Raw genomic sequence first — 21,040 nt, 5'->3', positions numbered from 1 at the left:
TGCTTTGCTGGACTCCACCACCCTCCCATTTCTTTTTTTACCCCAATGTTTTAGAGGCCCCCTGAGCTCAGGGATGAAGTATAATTGTCCCTCCTTCCCTCACCACTCAGCTGTGCCTCTACAGACTGCGGTAAAGGGCTAGGTTGCATAAATGGCAGTTTTGACAGACTCACACCCTCTGTGTATTGGACACAAAGGTCTGAGTGCATAACATAAATTGATAGGTGGATCACACAAACATCTCTGAAATCTGGAGAAGTTCAGGTCTAGATTTGCACCCCAAGCTCACATATTATGATTCCTTTCATCTAGCAAAGTCACCTGAGAGACGCAACACCCCTTTTAGGTACAGTAGCTAATAATTACTAATACTTATTTCACAGATGGGTAAACAGAGGTCACATTATGCACAGAGTTTCGATATCTTGCACCCTGATCCTTCATCAATTCCATACATTGTATTGGCAGTTTTGCACATAGCAGATTCAGAAGACGTTCCCAAGTATTTCATCCCATCCATTAGTCAGCAAAGAAAAAAATGAAAACTAAAGACCAAGAACTGTTCCTGTCTGTAAACCTCTGAATATCTGAAAGTTTGAAAGTCAATGCAATTCACCAAATCAGTTCTGGCCATTTTTGTTACATACTTTTTCTTCTGTGCTCATCACTTTCTGTGCAGTAGTTAGTAATAGGGGTCTTTTGAGTTGCTGCTTCCATGATTACACACCAGAGACACATGGCTCACAAATGAAGTAACTATGAAAATGACTGCAGGACATGATTATAGTAAGGAATAATTGAAGGCACTTAAACCTATGGGCCAGAACAAATTGTAGCCTGACATGCACATCATGCTCTGTATATCTTCATTACCATTCAGTGGAAATGCCACATGCAGAAACAAAAAGTTTACTATGAACACTAGAAATTCTCACCAGCAATAAGGCAATATAGTCCAGCTGTACGAGGAGTAACTGCTTGAATTAATATTTAATAGCTGCTTAAAGAGGAGTGCACATGGAGCGAGGAGAACAAAGTTTGCCCTTCAAAGATTGTTCCTGTGTAAGGGCATTGCAACTTGCTTTGCAACTCTAGTGGAATCTAGCATAAACTCCCTTTTATTTTATAAGGTTGGCCTCGCTTTAACCAGACTGACACTGTGAAACACATGGTATTTCAGGTAGCCTACAAAAACAGTCCTTAGTCCCATGTAGCCACTCAAAAGCTGAGTCTACACTTGCGTTCCTCTTTTAAAAGAGGCATGCAAATGATGGAAATTGAAAATGCAAATGAGGCATTGATTTACATATCTGGCACCTCATTTGCATATTCTCCTTTCAAAAGAGCTTCTTTCTAAAGAAAAAAAAGTAGTGTACATGGGTTTATTTTTGAAAGAGTCCCATCTACTCCGCTTTTTTTCTTTCGAAAGAAGCTCTTTCAAAAGGAGAACACGCAAATGAGGTGCCAGATATGTAAATCAGTGCCTCATTTGCATTTTTGATTTCCTTCATTTGCATGCCTCTTTCAAAAGAGAAACGCAAGTGTAGACACAGCTAAATAGTGTGAGTGTTTTTGGTACCTGAGCAAGCCCTATAGTTCCCACATTGTCCTGAAAAGGAGAACTTAACTAAGAGTATGTCTTTGCTACAAGGAAGGTTGACCCTGCTGCGTTTGATTTTCTGGAATTCAAGCTAGCACACAGAGTAGGGACATGCTAAATCAAACTTACAGGGCACCACACCAGTGCTGGTACTCCTGCCCCTTGTTAGGAGTTAGGTAAGTCGAAGGGCGTGAACAGTCCTGTTGACCTCCCTTAGTGGAGATGCCACAGAACCTGAATTAAGGTACATCGACTCCAGCTACGTATAGCTTGAATTGTGTATCTTAATTCAACCTTTCACTGTAGTGGGGATCTGCCCTCAATGAGAATGCAATCGAAACTAATGCCCAGAAACTGCTGCAGCTATTCATTCTCTGTAAGTCTAGATGGAAACTAGCTACTGTACACTGTTCTGAACAGTCACTGATCTCAGAGTCTTGCAAAGCTTTAGTCAGAATCATCTGGAAGTAGGAGCAACTCGAGTATAATAAAAGGTGGTAATTCTTTGGAGAGATACAGAAGACAACAAAACAAACATACGTAAATCTGTCACCTGTCCAAACTCACATTTCAGGTTTAAGAATCTCTTATGCCTCCATGGATTTAAATCTCAAAGCCCTTCAGACAGCAAGGAGCCTAGTTTTTTTTTATTTCTTTATGGTTTATTAGCTTTTAGAAAGTCCTGTGCCATTCTTCCAGTCTGCTACTAGACTTTCAATCTCTCACCTAAATAGCTATGTACATTCTACACTGTGCAAACAAAGGCCATTTCCAAAGCTGAGAGCACTTTACTCAGGCTGTTTTGTTGCTCGAATTCTCTTTTTCAGGCAGCACCTCATTGCTGAAACAAACTGATCACAAACACACTGGTTTGGTAATAAAGTGCTACAGAGTTGCAGGAGCTCTTGGAGCCTTAAACATATTATGTGAAAGAAAAATGAGGTGAGTGTTTAGCACAAGAAAATTTTCACAGTATTCCTGAGAAAGGGCAATTTTGCTCAGGCATAAAATAAGGTAAATAATTGCACAGTGATTGGTAGATCTCAAAAGATCTGAAGGTCCCAAAGGTCATTTGGGATTGGTGAGAGTGACTTTTTGTTAAATTGTGCCAGAAATCTAGTGAAGAAAGGCAGTACACCTGAGAAGCTGCATCAGTCTCTGAGGCTGTTCTCCGTGAGGTTTGTGCAATAGTCTGCACAGATTAGCAGAAGGTTAGCATAGGGAATTGGATTCATAGAAACAGACTAGTCAATGACTGTGCCTCAACTCCTTCATTCCTTTCCAGTCTCCAAGGAATGGCTCATGACTGGCCTCGTCTTTTATAACTTTCATTAAAAAAAGAAAAAGAAAAAAAATTGTTGCAGGGTTTTCTTTGGTCATTCAGCTTGATTTAACCGAGTGTAATTATACTGCCATTTATTAATGATTGCTCTGCCCTTGTTTAGACATAGCTGGCTGCTATATAAAATATGATGAGAGACCTCAGTGGGGAAGAGGTAGAATGGACAGCTGCTCTTAGCTCCTTGGCTGCAGAATTAGGTCAGTCAAACTACATCACGGGGTATGAAAAATACATGAGCCCCACCCACATACACATATCCCCAAGTGGCACAACTACATCTACCTAACCCCCAGTGTAAACAGCACCTGGTCAACTGGAGGATTCTCCCATTGACCTAGCTATCATCTCTCAGGGAGACTGATCAGCTACACCAAAGGGAGAACCAGTCCCATTAGCACACAAAGCTTGTGCACTGAAGCACTACACCAGCATAGCTCTTCTGCTGCAGCTGCACTGCTATAAAATTTTAAGTGTAGATGTGCTTAAGGGTCTGGAGCACAAGACCTATGAGGATAGGCTGAGGGATTTGGACTTGTTTAGTTTACAGAAGAGAAGGTTTAGAGGTGATTTAATAGCAGCCTTCAACTTCCTGAAGAGGAGCTCTAAAAAGGAGAGTGAGAAACAGTTTTCAGTGGTGTCAGATGGCAGAACAAGGAGTAATGGTCTGAAGTTGAAGAGGGAAAGGTGTAGGTTAGATATTAGGAAAAACTACTTCACCAGGCAGGTGGTGAAGCATTGGAATGCGTTGCCTAGAGAGGTGGTGGATTCTCCATCCCTTGAGGTTTTTAAGTCCCAGCTGGACAAGGTCCTGTCTGGGATGACTTAGCGGGGGTTGATCCTGCTTGAAGCAGGGGGCTGGACTAGATGACCTCCTGAGGTCCCTTCCAACCCTGCAATTCTGTGATTCTGTGCTCTCAGTTACAGCTGATTTTTGCCCACATAATTCCACTGAAGTCACTTGACTTTCTCCTGATGTGCTCTGGTATAGCTGAGAGAAGAATCCAGTTCAAAGCTTCCCTGTGGTCTCAAATCCTCTCCACGTATATAGATTTTGGACTCAGAAAACAAAATTTTGACACTTCCATGGTGACAAACCAGAAACGTGTCTGTGGACAATAAGAGAGTGGGTACCATAGGGTGTTTATTATTAATATACACGTGAGAGTTGTGCACATATTTAAGATGACAGTCCCTACCTCTTGGAGCTTTGCAGGCTAAGAGATTTTTCCTTTCTTCAGTTTCACAGACACAACTTGTATTATTTGGTCTTCTTACAGCAGCAGATCCCCTTTTATCCTTTTCTTAACCAAGCAGCAGAACATTCACTTACAAGACATTTATAAAAACAGCCGCTTTCAAAACAAGGTGGTCACAAGGTAATGGTGTGTGATTACTGAGGAGCAGGCGAATGAGCAGTTATGTCTCCATGGGCCTGAGCGTCTGCTGCCTCTCTCATCATGTAGTCATGGCTGCCAGTGCAAAGTGAGTGCCAGATGTTACCATTCTGATCTGGTGCATTTGACATTCGATTCAGACTGGTGTAAATGAATACCTAGGGTGCTTGGAGGATCAGGCCCCAGAGGACTTCACTGTAGAAGCCCAGTTTTTTAGGAAGAGGCCAGGAGCAATGGAGAACTGCCTTTGACTAGCTGAGCATGAAACTGTCTGATCACAATGCGATAAACTACATTCATGACAGGTGTAAATATACAGCTGTGTAAATCACATGAAGGCAATACATCTGGGCATTCTAGGGTTGCACAGCTGTGTCCCAGTTTCTGCTTTTGTGACTGATAAGCTCCTGTATGAAATTCAGAGATGGCTGTCCATTGCATCTAACCACAATGCAAGGGAAATATGAAGGTGTGTGGGGCAAGGATGGATGTACAGTAATAGACTAATTAGTAGCAATTCTCCAACCAGTAACATTCAAACTTCAACACAACTAGCTTACACATATTTCGCAACCTTTAAGCTCCCACCACCCACACCTTTCCCCCTGTCCTTTTCAGAATCTCTCTTTGTCATGATTACGATTTATTCATGTCCAATGAATCAGAAATCTACAAAAACTTTCCAAACGGATGAGGCTGCGCTGGACTTTCTTTGAGCCTTCCAGAGGTTGCTACTGCAGGGTACAGCCATAAGAATTAAACAGCTGGGGGCAACATTTAAAATGAAATAGCACAGCTGCATTTTTTTAACATGGCCTGTCAGGATTAAATGGAGAAAAATCTTGTGTTGCTATATAAACCAAAAGGAAATTCAACCAGAAGACAAATTTGAAAGAAATTCAGATTCTCTCAAAACCCGAGATGCTGAGTGTGGCCTAAAATCTAATAGTTTTGCAAAAATGCCATTAAATGCCCTGGAATTTAAAAAAGCATAGATGCTATGCAGGTTATCTGTGAAGCATAGATAGTGAATTGAAGGTTACAAACCACCCTTGTGTAGGGAACTGGCAATCTTTCTAATCATCACTCATCATTTCATTCACAGTTGCCACAGCAGAAAGTAACTGAACTATTTCAAAGAGTGTCATTTCAGAATCACTGCCAGAATTAGGGCATGAAGTCACTGCATTATTCTCAGGGAGAACACCAGTCTAGCAGGGCAGCGAGGGCTCAGTGAAACTAACAGCAGTTAGAAAAGTGAGGCTTAAGGTTAAAACATTTTCCCTGCCATTATCCTGCACAGCCCTGGTGTTACAATTCACAAAGCAATATTAAAGTTGTTGGATCAGGGTGCCCAAATTTCTCTCTCATGCACCTCTGACCAGTAATGGACTGTGTTCATGTCCCTCTCCAAGGTGAGAAGCAGTCATGTTAGGGCTGGGGGCTGAAATCAAGGGCTGGAGCAAGGGCTGAGCTAGAGCTGGCAGGATGAGGGGCCAACCACCAAGAGATGGCCTGGAGTGGGGGCCTGAGCCAGGGCCTGAGCCCAGGGGCAGAGCTGGGGCAGCTGGAAGAGAGAAACTAAGGTGGAGCTGAGGGTGGAGCAGGGCAGGGTGGTTCTATCTTCCCACCCCTCCAAGGAAGCTGGCCCAAGCCTCACCATGCACCCAAGATATTCTTCCATGCCCCTCTAGGGGAGCACACCCCAAAATTTGGGAAGTTAGGGTATGAGATCTTTAGACCAGGGACTTTTGTTCCATGTTCATAGAATACCTAGTTACCATAGAGTTCTGTGGTTCCTGGGCACCACCGTACTTCACAACAATCATACATTAATATAGAATGTTCCTTCTGAAACGTCCCTTGTGCCTACTTATTCTAGCTCCTCAGGTCTTCCTTTACAGCTTTTGCACTGTTCAGTGAGCTTGCCCCCAGCAGCAGCTACAGAGCAAGTTGTAGGAAGTGTGCCAGGATGATTAAATCATTAAGTATCCTCGTAAGTATATTATATAATATGAAACAGAATAATCAACAATCAAATCAAATAGGAAATTTCCATCTTGAGACTCTGTCGGGGCACAGAAAGGACTCCGGGAATGTATAAATATATGTGAGGGCAGGAAAGTTCAAATGGGGGGATAACATATAGTCTACTACTGCTTCCTGGGTTTTGGGGGGGTTAATTTCCAAGTAGATAAATATTTACTCCCCACTGACTGCCTTAGCTCCCTTGGAATTAATGCAAAATGTTCATTTATAGAAGAGAGATTATCCTTCACACCTGTGGCAGTGTTTATACTTTAATAGCATCTGGGAGCCACAGCCAAGATTGGGGGCTATTTCTGTTATGGTTTATCCACACATACAAAGAAACACTCTTGCCCATAGGACCTGACTCCATGGGTGATCCAGGGCTGGAGTATCCACAAGGGAAAATTAGTGGGTAGAGAGTACCCACCAGTGACAAGCTCCCCTCTCACCCCCACCTCTCATGCACCAGTGGCCCCATTGACGAACTCCTCCACCTCCATCCCAGTGTTTTCAGAATGCCACAAAACAACAGATTTGTGGTGCTCCGGGGCGGGGGGGGAAGGGGTGGGTCTTGGGACAAGGGGTGGAATGGAGGTGAGGTAGGAGCAGAGCTGGAGTGGAAGAAGGCATGGCAGAGTCTTGGGAGAAGAGTGGAATGGAGGTGGACAGAGCTAGGGGGAAGAGGTGGGGTGGAGATCTGGGGAACAGGAAGAATGGAGGTAAGGCGGGGAGTGGCAGAGGCAGAACTTGGGAGAATGGGTGGGGTGGGGTTGGGGTGGGAAGTGGTAGGGTGGGGGCAGAGCAAGGGTGGAATCTGGGGGAAGGGATTGAGTGGGGGTAGGGCCTGGGGCACAGTGGTGCATTGAGTAACCCCACTCCAACAGAAGGGGAAGTCAGCCCCTGTGCTCTTGCCCCCAAAGAGATTAAATCTAAACTGACAAAACAGGCAAAGAATGAGAGAAAAGAACTTAACAGATGGGGCACTGAGGTGCAGAGAGCTCCAGTGTTGTCCAGAGATACATAGGAAGGCTGGCAAATTCCAGAATATAGCTCAGGAACCCAATTCTCTGTTCAGTTCCGCAGCCCTTCCTTTCTTACATTCTCTCCCTCTGTTACATATATTGTATAAAAGTCCTTATATTACATATCTGAGCAAGATAACTATTACATATATTATGATATGCTATTGTATTCCACTAAGCACACATACAGAGAAACACAGATAAAAGTGCAAGCTGAGGAATAAATCAATTTTATACCGTACTTGTGAATGTCTCTGATCACCTACAATAAAGTGCCATCGTTTCCACTGTAGCTAGATAATGTGAACCCCTCGGTGTGTACCATTGTCTCTGCAGGAGGCCAACCTCAATATGAGGATATAACAGTGATCATAGAAAATGAATTTGTATAGTGTTTTTCATGCAAAATGTATTCCAAAAATGTTATAAAACACTTAAATAATGCAGTTAATTCTCTAATAGCAAAAAAGAAGTTATGCATATAAGAGAAAACATGTTTTCAGGGGTTCTGAGTTTGTTGGGAGTTGTTTTTTTATAAGTTATCAGGAACTACAAGATAAAAAGGCTTTCGCAGCAAAGTAGAAAAGACTATGTGGCTGGACAAAGAAAAAAGTCAGCATTAGACAGACTGAGGGAATAAGGAAAGGGAAAAGAGAGGGGAAAAAAAAGATCTATGAAGAGTCCAGAACAGGTACATAAGTTTGGTTCATTCTTATGGTGTCAGTTAGATAGCATAGGGGCCATTGAGTGAGTTATGTGCCATCATGATGTTTTGTCCTGAGCCAAATCCGATGCATTCTGGGACAGGCTGCCTTTGAAAGACAGGCGTCTATTGATACCATCCGACCACTGTGGTTTAAGTCTTTCTGGGGGTCTTTTCCATCTTGCTTTCACTGGGTCAAAGTTCAGTATGACTCTTTCAGGGAAACTGGTAGGTGCTTGGAGCAGATGACCACACAGTCCTAATGAGTGTTGGGAGACCGATTATCATAGCCGGATCTGTTCAATTAGAAAATGAATGTCTTCACATGTCTATAGAGAATTTAAAAGACAGAATGAGTCCTGAAATAGGCAGGGAGACAGCTGATGGTTTTTGAGAAGAGTGGTGAAGTGATCACACTTCTTAGTATGTATATGAAAGCTTGCAGCAGCATTCTGGACATGCTGACCCTAATAGCTGAGGCCTGGGTAGACCATAGGGATGAGAATTGCGAGGCCAGGTCTCCATTACAAAATAAATTTGATTAAAGATATGCAACTCCAGCTACAAGAATTACATGTCTGCAATTAACCTGCCTTAAGTCGTATTTCCAGAGCAGCCCCACTGCAAGGGATTGATGGGAGAAACTCTCCTGTTGACTTTCCTTACTCCTTGCAACTGTGAGGAGAACCAGAGTCAACAGGAGCTACCTCATTGTTTGATGTAGCATGTCCTTACTAGATGCTGTAAATCAAGCCATGGGAGATCAACCTCTGTAATGTTGATCTTCATGTTAGTATAGACTTGCCCCTAGAGTCAAGGCAAGAGAATGTTAAGCTGCTTGGAGGCTGTCAACTAGCAGGAGGCACAAAGGACAAGACATTCATAGCAATAGTGGCTGGACTGTCTGAATAGACAGAGCCAGAGCTAGTGACAGTTAACCAGAGAATGCAGCGAGGACATAGCAGAGAGTGCATCACAATCCATTATGTGATGTCTTCCATGCAGAAACCAGGAAGAAAATTAATTAATTAAAATGTTTAGAACTCCCTGATATAATCCTTATGCACCTCTACGCCCTTTTCCAGTTGGCAGGGTGAGATCCCTGGGTCACGAGTATGAAATACAAGAATCTTTCTGTTGGCCACTTATACAGCAGGAATGTTATTGAGATCTTGTAATTTGATGTATTCTTTTGGTTCAGGTATTATTTGATATAATGTTCCTTTGCCTTTTCATGTCTAAAAGTAAAAATAATTATAAAGAACCTCTCTCTGACATCTAGAGGCAAGCATGGCTAGGCTTGTATTCTTTTAATATTTCTATCCCTTTAATGGTTTCAGTCTTCAAGGCGTTGACAGCATTTCTTTATTTGATCAGTAGCTTAAACAGTGCTCCATGCTATAGATTGAAAAATGAAAGAGATGGGTTCTTGTCCCAGAGAGCCCTGACATAGGGACAGGGCCAGCACCATCCCATGCACAGAGTGAGTTGATCTCCATCCCAGTTTTATACGCTCTCAAGAGCTCTTCATTTAGCTTGGAGTACAGGTGGTTTCTCTTTGCAGATGTTCAAAACCATGGTTTCAGTGATGAGCTCCATAGGACAGCAGAACATTCAGGGGCCTCACTCAAAACTATGACCAACAGTCACCATAACGAAAATCTTCAGTAAAATCTTCATTGGTTATCCCAAAACTTTGCCTCACTTCATTTTGAAGGGAGACCCATGGAAGTAGGGTGTGGGGACTGTGTAAAATCATGATGGCAGAATGATAATTGTATTGAGAATCTTCCCATGGTTTGAGAACAAGGTTAATCTCCCCTAAATCCATACTTGGTATGAAAGTTAGGCCAGTGTTGCCTTAGATCGCTCGCTCTTCTTATTACTTTTCATTTAAATCAGGTTGGTGAGGACTTTAAATGGACTGAATAAACATACACAGATGTGAGAAGCACAGACAGGTGTGTGAACTGAGTTTCTGTACCAGTATATCTCCAAGTATTAGGCATATATATTTCTCTCCACATTTAGGATTAGTTTTTGGATTAGAATTGCCGTTTGTTCATTATGATCGGAAAGTTGAAATGAAGAAGAGCAAATCTGTCCCAATCAGGATGACAACATAAAATTTAACTCCAACTACGTATTCTTTTCCTTCTTTGCCCCTACTTAATCCCCATTCTTCCACTGAGATCAGATTTTTCCTAAACTTTCAGTTCTTTCTTCATTTTACTGCACTCTATGGCCAGGTTTACACTAGGAGGTAGAATTGTTTTGAGATACATAAATCCATCTAGGAGAATTGTGCATCTGCAGTCAACTCATCTAACATCAATTTTTGCTATTGTCCACACAGCAAGAGGTCAACATGAGAAACTTTCCCGTTGACTTCCCTTACTCCTCGTGAGTGCCAGGAGTACTGGCATTCAGTGGCAGTACCATAAGAGTTCAATATAGTGTGTACCCACTAGGTGCCCTAAATCAAACCTGAGAAGATCAACCACCAGCATGTCAATCTTCCCGTAAGTGTAGACATACCCTAAATAAGCTTGTGAACCCACTGAGACTATCCTGATCCTAAAACCATCAGATGAGAAAAAACAACTAACAACCTTCTACATGTATTTAGTACTCTATCTCAGGAGGGAGGCTGAAATGCTTTACAGACGATCTGAATGAAGTACCACTGAAATACAAGCAATCTCTGCATGAGGATGTAGGGGCAGAAACCAGTGGCAGGCAGCCTGCTCCACAGCTGTGAGAAAGAGTAGACATTTTTGACAAGTCTTTAACTCTATGGGAAATGCCAAGAGATCTTTCATGTTCACCCACAACAGATGGGTCTTAAGACTTCATTTGAAAGACTAAAGGCCAGTGAACTATCTGGTAGGGAACTAAAGTACTTCAAAAGATAAAGTGTTGACTGGAGCCCACCAGTTTGCTCATATAGATTTCAGATTGTCTTGGTATTCTAAGCACAATATACTGACAGTTGAACTGTGGACACCTGGTTTTAGTCCCTACTCTTTCATTGGCTCTTGGTTTGACCTCCAATAAGCCACGTAACATTCCAAAACCCCATGAGTAAAACTGAGATAATAACAATTACTTTTGACTGCAAAATCATGATGTACAACAAAATATTCTCATTGGACACAGGATGGTATGAAAGGGGTGCAGAGACAGGGCTCAGGGCTTCCATCCTAAACTATTCTGAGTAAGGTAAAACTAATCAGACCCTCCAATTGTTTCAGGATTTTTTAGGACATCATTAGTAAGGTTTCACCAGAAGGAACAAAAATCCTTCTCTTTTGTTATGCTCCCTAAACCTTTACAAGTGCTAATGTTGGACAGCGGGGTGTTCCACATTCAGGCCAGGTCTACGCTAGACCTGAAAGTTGATTTCGAACATAATTCTTATTATGGCAATTGCATAGCTAGAATAGATGTATCAGAAATCAGCTTACCTGAGTGTCCTCACTAAGGAAGTTTGATGGAAGCATTTCTCCCATCCACCTCCCTTACTCCCTGTGATAGGGAGGAATACAGGGATCAACTGCCCACCTCAGACATATGGATTTTGCACATCAGAATCAAACTCCAGAAGATCGACCCTGACTAGGTTGATTTTCCCATAAGTATAGACATGCCCTCAGTAAGTCTCTCTAACATTGTGAGAAATCCTTTACAGCCCATCAGGAAAACTGAATAATGTCTCACTAAGATTTATGTGAGTCCTCAGGTTACAGCACAAGCCTTGTGTATATTTTCATGCAAGTCTGCTGGAGATGATTATTACCCTAGCAACTATGTTCATTGCATGGGGGGGAAGGGGAACTCCAATAAAATCCTTGGAAGTTTTTTTCTGATAATGTTTGTAATTGTTCTTTAAACTTCCTGTTGTCTCACACTGTGATCTTCCTAACTTGTTTTGTATGTGTGCCAAGGTGTTATAAGCCTCAGGCAGTTCATATCATACCACATTAAACACTACTGAAAGAAATACGGAGCGACTACCTCAGATACTCACACAATATTTCCACTTCTCTTGTCTCTGAAATTTTATTATCAAATCCTTTCCTTTGAGGAAGTTCGCAAACTAAACTGATTTTGTTCTGTTTGTTAGGAAAGTCCAGAACCACTGATATGTACTCAGTGTAGCTCTTTACCCAGTCATTTCTAACTGATTACAGCTATTTCACCAGCTAATCAGCTACCTAATTAGCAAATTTGCTAGGTGACCGGAAGAAATGTATGCATACATAGGATGCTGAGAACTGTAATCCTGTCAGGTCTTGTCTACACTACAAAGTTAGGCTATGTCTACACTGGCACTTGTCATTCAGAGGTGGCTAACCCCACCCCCCATCCCCGCTTTCCTGACAAAAGTTTTGCTGTGGCAAGTGCCAGTATGAATGGCACATTGTCAGCAGGAGTGCTTTCCTGCCAACACTATGAATGCCACTTGTTGGTGATGGAAGTATTTTATTGGCAAGATAGCCAACAAACAGCAGTTACAATCTCCAAGTTTTAGCTACACAGAAATTATGCCAGCTCACGAGCCGATGGCATTATTCCCATGACCCACCAGGCAGCTTCTAGGAAATCAAAGTCTTTGGGTTCCGGGGAGGGGGGATATGGTTGCAAAGCTGAAACGTAAAGGAATTGATGGAAGGGCACCACCAGGAGTGGGGCCTGTGGCTTAATTTGACTCAACATGGGAAACCTCACCCAGCCTGGACATGGAAAGGATTGACAGATTGATAGCTCTTTTTCGATTCTGTGGGTGGTGGTGCATGGCCATTCTTAGCTGGTGGAGCAGTGTGTCTGGTAATTATGATAACAAATGAGACTCTGGCATGCTAACTAGTTTTGTGACCCCTGAGCAGTTGGTATCTCAAGCTTTCTGAGACAGTGCCCCTCCAAGGCATGTGGAGCTGGCTGCTGGGTGTCAGGCAGCACTCTGTGTGCCATCCCATCTGCCACCTGGCCTGCATCATGGCTCTTGGGTGAGCAGCCGGAGGTGTTGGGATGCTCCAGAGGGGTTGGAACTATTTCCCTCACCCCAGCAGCCAGGTACCTAGTGCTCTCTGTGGGCTGCAGGGCTCAGGGAAGGTGTTGGTGCAAAGACTTGTGCCGCTTAAGCCAGCCTGAGGGCTCCCATGGGGAGTGTGTGCTGCATGGCCTTGTGGTGGAGGGGTGGCAATCTGACTGGTGGAAGGAGGTCCAAGGATGCCTGTGCCCCCTTGGAACTCACCCCGCTGTCCTGTCTGGTAGCCCCTGGCCCTAGCCCTCAGGAAGTCCTGCCTAGTCCTGCCTCCCTCTCTGTGGAGGGACCGAAAGGCAGAGGCCCATCTGCCTTCCTCCTGGTCTGCCTGGAGCCCAAGTCCCATGCTCTGCTGTGGGGGAAGGGTGTGAAATGGCTGGGTTGAGTCAGTCTGCAGTGTGTGACTATGGCTGCCTGGACCCTCTGAGCCAAGTGCCTGGACCACAATCAGGCTGATGGGGTGTGTGCCTGACTGGCAAAGGGATCCACCTGTGACCATCCCATACAAAGGGTATGTTGGGCACTGAGATGGGCTGCCCTAGATGGGCAGGACATCGTGGGAGGGGACCAGAAGGGTCAGGTGGTGTGCAGGTGGTGAGAGAAAAGAGGGAAGTGCCTGAGGGCCCCTTCCCTGCGCTGCTCTCGCACTGACACCCCTTTCCGAGTTCTCCCTCAACTTTCAGGAGCAGCAAGCCAGGACCCTCCCAGCATGGAGCAGACAAAACACATCCATGTCACTAAAAGCTGCTTAATGTGTGCAAAGGCTCAGTTCCATGCAAGAGAGCTAACCTCTAAAAACTATCTAAAGAAGTGTCTACACTAAAATTTCTGTCCTCCCAAGGTAACTGCCCCGCTACATCAACTTAATAACTCTACCTCTATGAAAGTCATAGAGTTAATGTCGATGTAGTGAGGTTGACACAGTTTCAGTGCAGACACTGCATTGCTTATGTTGACTGTTACTGGCCTTCGGGGAAAAAAAAAAAACAAAGTAGCAGAAATGTAGCACTTTAAATACTAACAAAATTATTTGTCCCATGAAAGCTCATCACTGAATAAATCATTTTGTTAAACTTTAAAGTGCTACATTTCTGCTGCTTTGTTTTGTTGGAGTACAGACTAACACAGCTACCTCTTGGTGGCTTTCAGAAGCCATCCCACAATGCCTCACACTGACAGAACAATGAATACAAACCCCTATGAGCCCAAACCACGCTGACACCACACAGAGCAAAGTGTAGTCATGCACAAATGAGATAATTACTGTGGCATTTGTATGCCAACTTAATTTAGGTCAATTAATTTTGCAATGTAGACATGTCCTCAGTTCAAATAATTAGATTTAGCTGCTGACACTAGTATTTAGCAACACTGTAAGGAACTTTTGTATTGACATAAATGGAACATGTTTGATTCTGGTTCTAAGATATGTGGCCTATTCCATATTTGGGGAGCTAAACCATGGGTGGCATGTGAACTCTGGGTTGTGTGAGATTAGCCTTCAGCCCCAGTCCTTCCATCTGAGACCCTCTCCCTTTTTCCCCCCCCACCACCCCACTACAGCCCAGAGCCTCCCCACTGTGGCCCCAGGTTAGCTTCTCCAGCTTTCAGGGACACGACTAAGGGGCGGGGGGGGCTATGCAGTCCCACAACTGGAGCACTGCTGGGCAGGAGCCACAGCCCCAGAGCCGCAGTGCTGGCAGGGTGGGGGTCTATAGCTCCAACTTGAGTCGGGGCTACCAGACAGGGAGAGTTGCTGAGAAAGCCTGAGAGCAGAGCATGAGTGCGGTATGCCTGGCTGTTTGGGGAAGCACAGTCTATGATATCCACCATCCATGCTATGGCTAAATTCAGCTAACCATAAATCAGCGGAAGTTGGGTCAAGGTTTTAAATTTACATTTGTTTCCTTTCTAAGCATCCAATATATCTTTTATGTCGACACAGTGTAAATAACATTCCTTCTGATTGTATTAGTGTGTGTGGCCCTTCACTCATTGGACACGCTTGTTTGCTGCCCTAGAACTTATCCGGTGTTGCAGACCTCTGTGGCATTGTTTTCTACAGACAAAGTTTCAGAGTTTCATTTTTTCCTTGTGCCACACTGAACTTTTCCAAAGATTAGCATGTTTTGGGACATTAGCAAACAGCAAAAGGGGAAAAATGAAGAGGGCTGGGGAGGCCGGGGTCAGAAAAAGTGCCCTAGATATCTTTTTTTTTTATTTCAGTCAATGGCCGAAATGAATAAATAGGGGAAGGGGGAGAAACAAGAAAATAGAAAGTAAATGAAAATGGAAATATTTCAGAGTTTAAGCAAAAAAAATGGAATATTATGAAAAATCAAAAGCTCTTGAAGAATGTTTCTAGTTTTAAAAGAGGTCAATTTGCATCAAAAATAAGTTTTCAGCAAAAACTCCAGGTATAGGTCAGCTTAAGTTAATTAGCCTGACTCTGCTGAAGTCAACGCGTAAGGAATGGTGGGTATCCTTTAGGAAATATTTCTCCAGTACTGTGGTACATCTGAGAAGCAAATTCTACAGACATGGGAAGGGATAAGGAGAGGACTCACAGGCTGCCAACAAGCCTGGGAAGAAGCAGCATGAGGCCAACAGCACTAAACAATAATATGCCAAGCCCTGCCATCGTGATCCAGGCAGAACTTCCATAGAGTTTTCCCTGAGTAAGAACTTCAGGGTTTGGCAATATATGGTAATTAATTCTTCTATTGTGCTTTACCTCTTCAAATCATGCTAATTAATCCTCACCATATCCCTGTATGGTAAGTGATCTAGTATTTTCATACTATTTCAAAGATGGAGAAACAGACCTTAAGTGCTTGGGACTTGCCTCAGGCTTCACAACCCAGGTACACTCATGGTAGAGCTAGTGGTTAGGAACTCTGAGAACCTGAGTTCAGCTCCTTCTTCATCCACGCACTTCCTGTTTGACCTTGAGGGAGTGGTTTTGTCCCTAACTCCTATGTATTTGAGAAGTTAGAAGCCTAAATACTTTTTAGACTAGTTAATCTCTCTCTGCCTCATTTCTCTGCTTGTAAACTAAGCATACTAGCTCTTCCCTCCTGCACAGGTGTAGTGTGAAGACAATTATATAGACTGTGAGGCATTCAGTTACTACAGTAATGGAGGTCTGATAGGTATCATAGACAGAGCATTACATTCTGTGCTCAAACGAGGATGGCCAGATGTCCCAATTCATAGGAGGAGTAATCCTGATATTTGTGACTTTGTCCTGTGTATGTACTATTACTCCTTCCTGTCCTGATTTTTCACACTTGCTGTCAGGTCTTCCTACTTCAGACCACTCGGTACTGCTGCATTAAAATACCACAATTCACATGACTCAAAGAAAGACACCTTAAAGGAGGCTTGATTTTCAGGGGGTAAGAGTTCAACACTCTCAGATACTGTAGGACTGAGAGCCATAAAGCACAGGAGCAAAAATCAGGCCCATTTAAGGTGTCCTAGCCTGGACATCCAAAAAAATGAAGCACCCCAACATCAACTGATCACTCTTGAAGATCCTGGTAGAGAAGGCTCATTTTTGCAATTTCAGGAATAAAAGCTGAAAGCAGCACACTTTTGTATTGTCACTTTTTCAAAAGCAGAAAAGCTTCCTTTTCTTTTCTGCAACTCAGGGCACATAGGGATTTCAGATTTGATCCTGCTACAACAGTGGAGTTGCAATAAAATGGAACAACTTTATCCAACCTGACAAATTTGGGAAGCCTAACAGCAGCAGGAGATAGACGTTTTACTGTTGCCTTTCTTCCTCTTATGCTTTGTTGATAATTTTTTCCTCTGGATATTGCAAATGAACATGGTGAAAGGAGATAGGAGCTTGACTTCAGAAGAAATTAGTCTTTTATCTTAAAAAAGCTAAAATTCAGTGCATCCAGAGCTCTGATAAACATAGACAGAATACCCAGCTAGGTCAGGGGAAATGATGTCACATTAATAACTAGCAAAGACACTCTTCAAAAAATTCAAAAATGCCTCCTGGACATTAAATCAAGGGATATGTTTGCAGGTTAACTGCCTCTAAGCAACCTAGTATAATAAATTACTGTGTATGCAAGACTTCCAGATCACTTACATGGCAAGTGCTTCAGAAAATAGGTACTTTCCAAGTGCCTGGAAAGACTTGTCTGCCAGATTGTCTGTCTACAGTTTTTCTTTAAGCTATTTTAAGGATATGATCCCATCCCAACTATTTAACTCAGGAACCTGTCAATTACATGTTGCCTAATTGAACTGTCAGATACTGAAGGAGTGAGAGCCACAAAGCCCAGGAACAAAAATCTGGAAAAAATGCTTTGTGCTGTTATTTCATTCTCCAAACACAACTTGAAAAGGTCAGATTTCAGATTGCAAAGCCCCACTGAAGTTTAGCTACTAAACTGGGGCATTCATAAAAATAAAATAAATCCTTTATTCCCGTCTGAAAGGCAAGAGGTGAGAACAGAGAAGTGGATCTTTCATACTGATTGCTTACCAGGGGATAGCAGGGCAGGAGGAGAGGATTAAAACCTGAAAAGGGAAAATGTGACTCATTTTTACACTGCTAAGCTAGTCATGGCTGACAATGGGATGATTTTTTTATTGAGAAGAAAATATGGAAGACAACATATATGTAGAGGTTAAATAACAATTGGAATAGGCTGAAGAACTCTTATAGATAAATAAACTAAATGTTATACAGAGAGAACAGCTTTATCCTCGTGGGTCTCATCCAAAGCCCATTGAAGTAAATTGAAATCTCCCACTGACTTCAACAGGATTCGGTTCCAACCCTAAGTGCAGAATTTCAGTGTAACAAGAAATATAGTTTCCACCATGATGAGTGCTAAACAAATCTAGGAGTTACATTCTACTTTGTGAATGGACATTAACATTCATGGATTGACTGCATAAAACAAAAAGGAGGTTTAATGTATACTACCGCAGAAGATTGACCCACTCAGGGTCAATCTTCCAGGGTTTGATTTTGCTCAGACACGAAATCAAACTTTCAGGATTCAAAGTGAACCCCTGTGCTCCTCACAAGAGGAAAGGAGTAAGGAAGGTAAAGGGAGAAACTCTCCCATCAACCTTCCCCCATTAAGACGGACAAGTTAGCTGAGCATAGATACATCAACTTCACCTTCGCAATTAGCATAGCTAAAATCACCTGTCTGTGGTCGACTTCCATTTCTAGTATAAACATAGCCTAAGGTGAGGATCTGCCAGTATAAATTGCCTCAGATATACTGAAGTCAATAGAAGCTTATGACCACTTAGACTAGCTGGGTATCTGAGTATGGAAAGAGTTTACTCAGTCCTCCAAAAGCAGGACAGGATTCAAAACACACCATGCTCTGAAATAAACTGAGAGTGTCTGCAAATGGTTAAGTGTGTTGGTTTGTGACTGACCAATAATACCTAAAAGAAAGAAAGAGCAACTAACCAGATACCACCTGGCTTTCAATTATGACTGTCTCAAAATGTTGCCAGAGGTATCTGTGGCACCCTCTTTCATATTTAGGGGGTAATTCAGTGTTAATTCCACTGACCTTATTTGCAGCACCTTTTCCACCCTGGGAGCATTAGTTACTGTCAGGCACCATACTTTACATAGCTGTCTACTTAATGTTTTTCTTTTGACTGAATTTTTTACCTGAGGCATTTCAGTCATGTAACTTCAGCAATCAATTTTGGCCCAAAGCAGCATAGGCCTCAGTCACTGAGAAGCAAGTGTTTGCATGCAAGCTTGCAGTTTAAGCACCAGGGAAAAGACTGAGTCCACACAAGCTTAAGAAGTAGGAATCTAACTAGAATCATCACATAGTCAGCTAAATTACTGGGCATGTAATTAGGCTTTTTTGGGGGTCTGTTAAATTGTTAATCCCTTTGCTGACTGTAATTGCCTTATTGAATCTAAATTAATCCAGTGTTTTACAAAATAATCATGCAATTCTAATGGCTACATACAAGTAATAAAAAAATAGAAACTACTTTGTTTGAAACCTAATTTAGATTAGACTACTGGAACAATTAGTCTTGGAAAAGGCATTCTGTTCAGGGCTTTGTGTTAGGTCTTTTTGGTTTGTTTGTGTTTTAAATTTTACTATGCATAAGCAAAGCAGTTTCCATTAAAAATAATCCAGTTGATTAGCATTACACCTTCAATATGACAAAAGAGCCACAGTCAAATCAGAGCTGCACCCACATCAGGAGAGGCAGCTTGGGTTTAGAAATTTGTAGAAAAGTATTTCTTAAGTTGTGAGGCAAACTTAAGGAAATCTCCCTTTTACTGTACGAATCTAGATTCATCCCTACCCATTCATTTAGAGCTGAATTTCCGAATCAAGCCAAAATCCCTAAGTCTAAAATAATACTCATTGACACATTCTATAGAACATAGAAACTGCAGCTAGTCCAAGAAGAACATACCCAACCTGAACAAGAACCATAAAATACCCATAGGCAATCAGGTCTTATCTAACCCTGTCTGCGGTAAAGAATGTCAGCCAGGTGTTTGGTACGTAGAGTACTACCTCATTATCCTGCAGCACTGTTCTAATCAGATAAAGGCAAAAAGGGGGGTGGGCATGGAAACAGAAGGAGAATAGATTAAAGTGAAGTTTGAAAAAGAAAAAAACATGTTGCTTCTTAACTGAGCTTGGAAAGGAAGCAGGAGGAGGAGGGAGATGACATATTTGGCTGAATAGTGATTTATTCCCTCTAGTGATCTAGGTCTGCAATGGATTGAAGTACGTTGTTGTCCCTAATATGCACTTTATACCTTGTTGATTGAGTGGGATGAGTAAGTTTAGGAAACAGGCAAAGCATGAGATCTGACTATAACCAGAACCATTCTATTTTAAGCTGGGGGTTCAATAAGCAAATAAGCATATTTGTTACTGTGTTGCCTGTGAAGACCCTTTCCTCAAGGAAGAGTCCATTGATGGATTAGCAGAGATACCCGGGTACTTTATGTAACACCTGAAGCACACTTGCTAAAATCTTGCCCCACAGATGTCACCCACATCACCACATACACTGCATCAAAGCAGTCAAGTATCACTGACAGAAGACAAGAAGTTTAAGGTGAAATTTCAAGAGAAGAGTGGTAGAGGAGAGTTCCAGATTACAAATGAGAGAATGATCCATATGTTCCTCTGGCCATTGCACCTGCTATATGAGAACTTCCTGGGAACAGAGCAAAAGTGCATGTAAAAACCCACAATGGCATTGGCGCACAAGTAAAATGAGCACCCCTCAAAAGATCATCTTGGTTTTAGGGTTCCTGTGTCATTCCCCATTTTAAGCCTTAAGGATTATTGCTGGCACCAGTATCACTGCTGGTACTGCAATGAGCTTGTTCAGTTTGCTCACAGCATGTGAGCAATTACTCTTTTGGAAAGCACAGAAAGACACCTCTGACAACATCTCTGGAACTACCTTGAAGAATCATTTACCCCTGGCCAACACGTTGCCTTTGCAGGATGAAGCAAGACAACTGGTCAACAACAGACTGCAAAACAGTGGCTACAGCTACCCTGTGCACGCCAGTGGTTAGGGTAAGCATAGTTGTGCACCAGAGTGAAGAGCAAGCTCCTTCCATTCTGTGGTGTGCAGCTACATGTGGCAGTAAAATACTCTGGGTGAGGAAGCGAGTGAGAAAGGCTCCTGCAGCAGAATAGCAGTATAGCTATGGGAGGAAGTACTTAGGCATGTAGGGAGATGGATAGGGTACATCCCAGGAGGGTCCAGCCATGTCTTTACTCACCTAGCACAGTGCCTCATTGTCTACTCTGCTGTTTCAGCCCATGCTAGTGGAAAGTATAGTGCATGTCACCAAAAGAAATGTGCAGTATACACATGTCCTTTGGTGATGGGCCCTA

Source organism: Carettochelys insculpta, chromosome 2 (assembly GCF_033958435.1).
Source record: "Carettochelys insculpta isolate YL-2023 chromosome 2, ASM3395843v1, whole genome shotgun sequence".
NCBI lineage: Eukaryota > Metazoa > Chordata > Testudines > Carettochelyidae > Carettochelys > Carettochelys insculpta.
The sequence above is the reverse complement of the archived record's forward strand: the minus strand, read 5'-3'. Positions refer to the sequence as shown.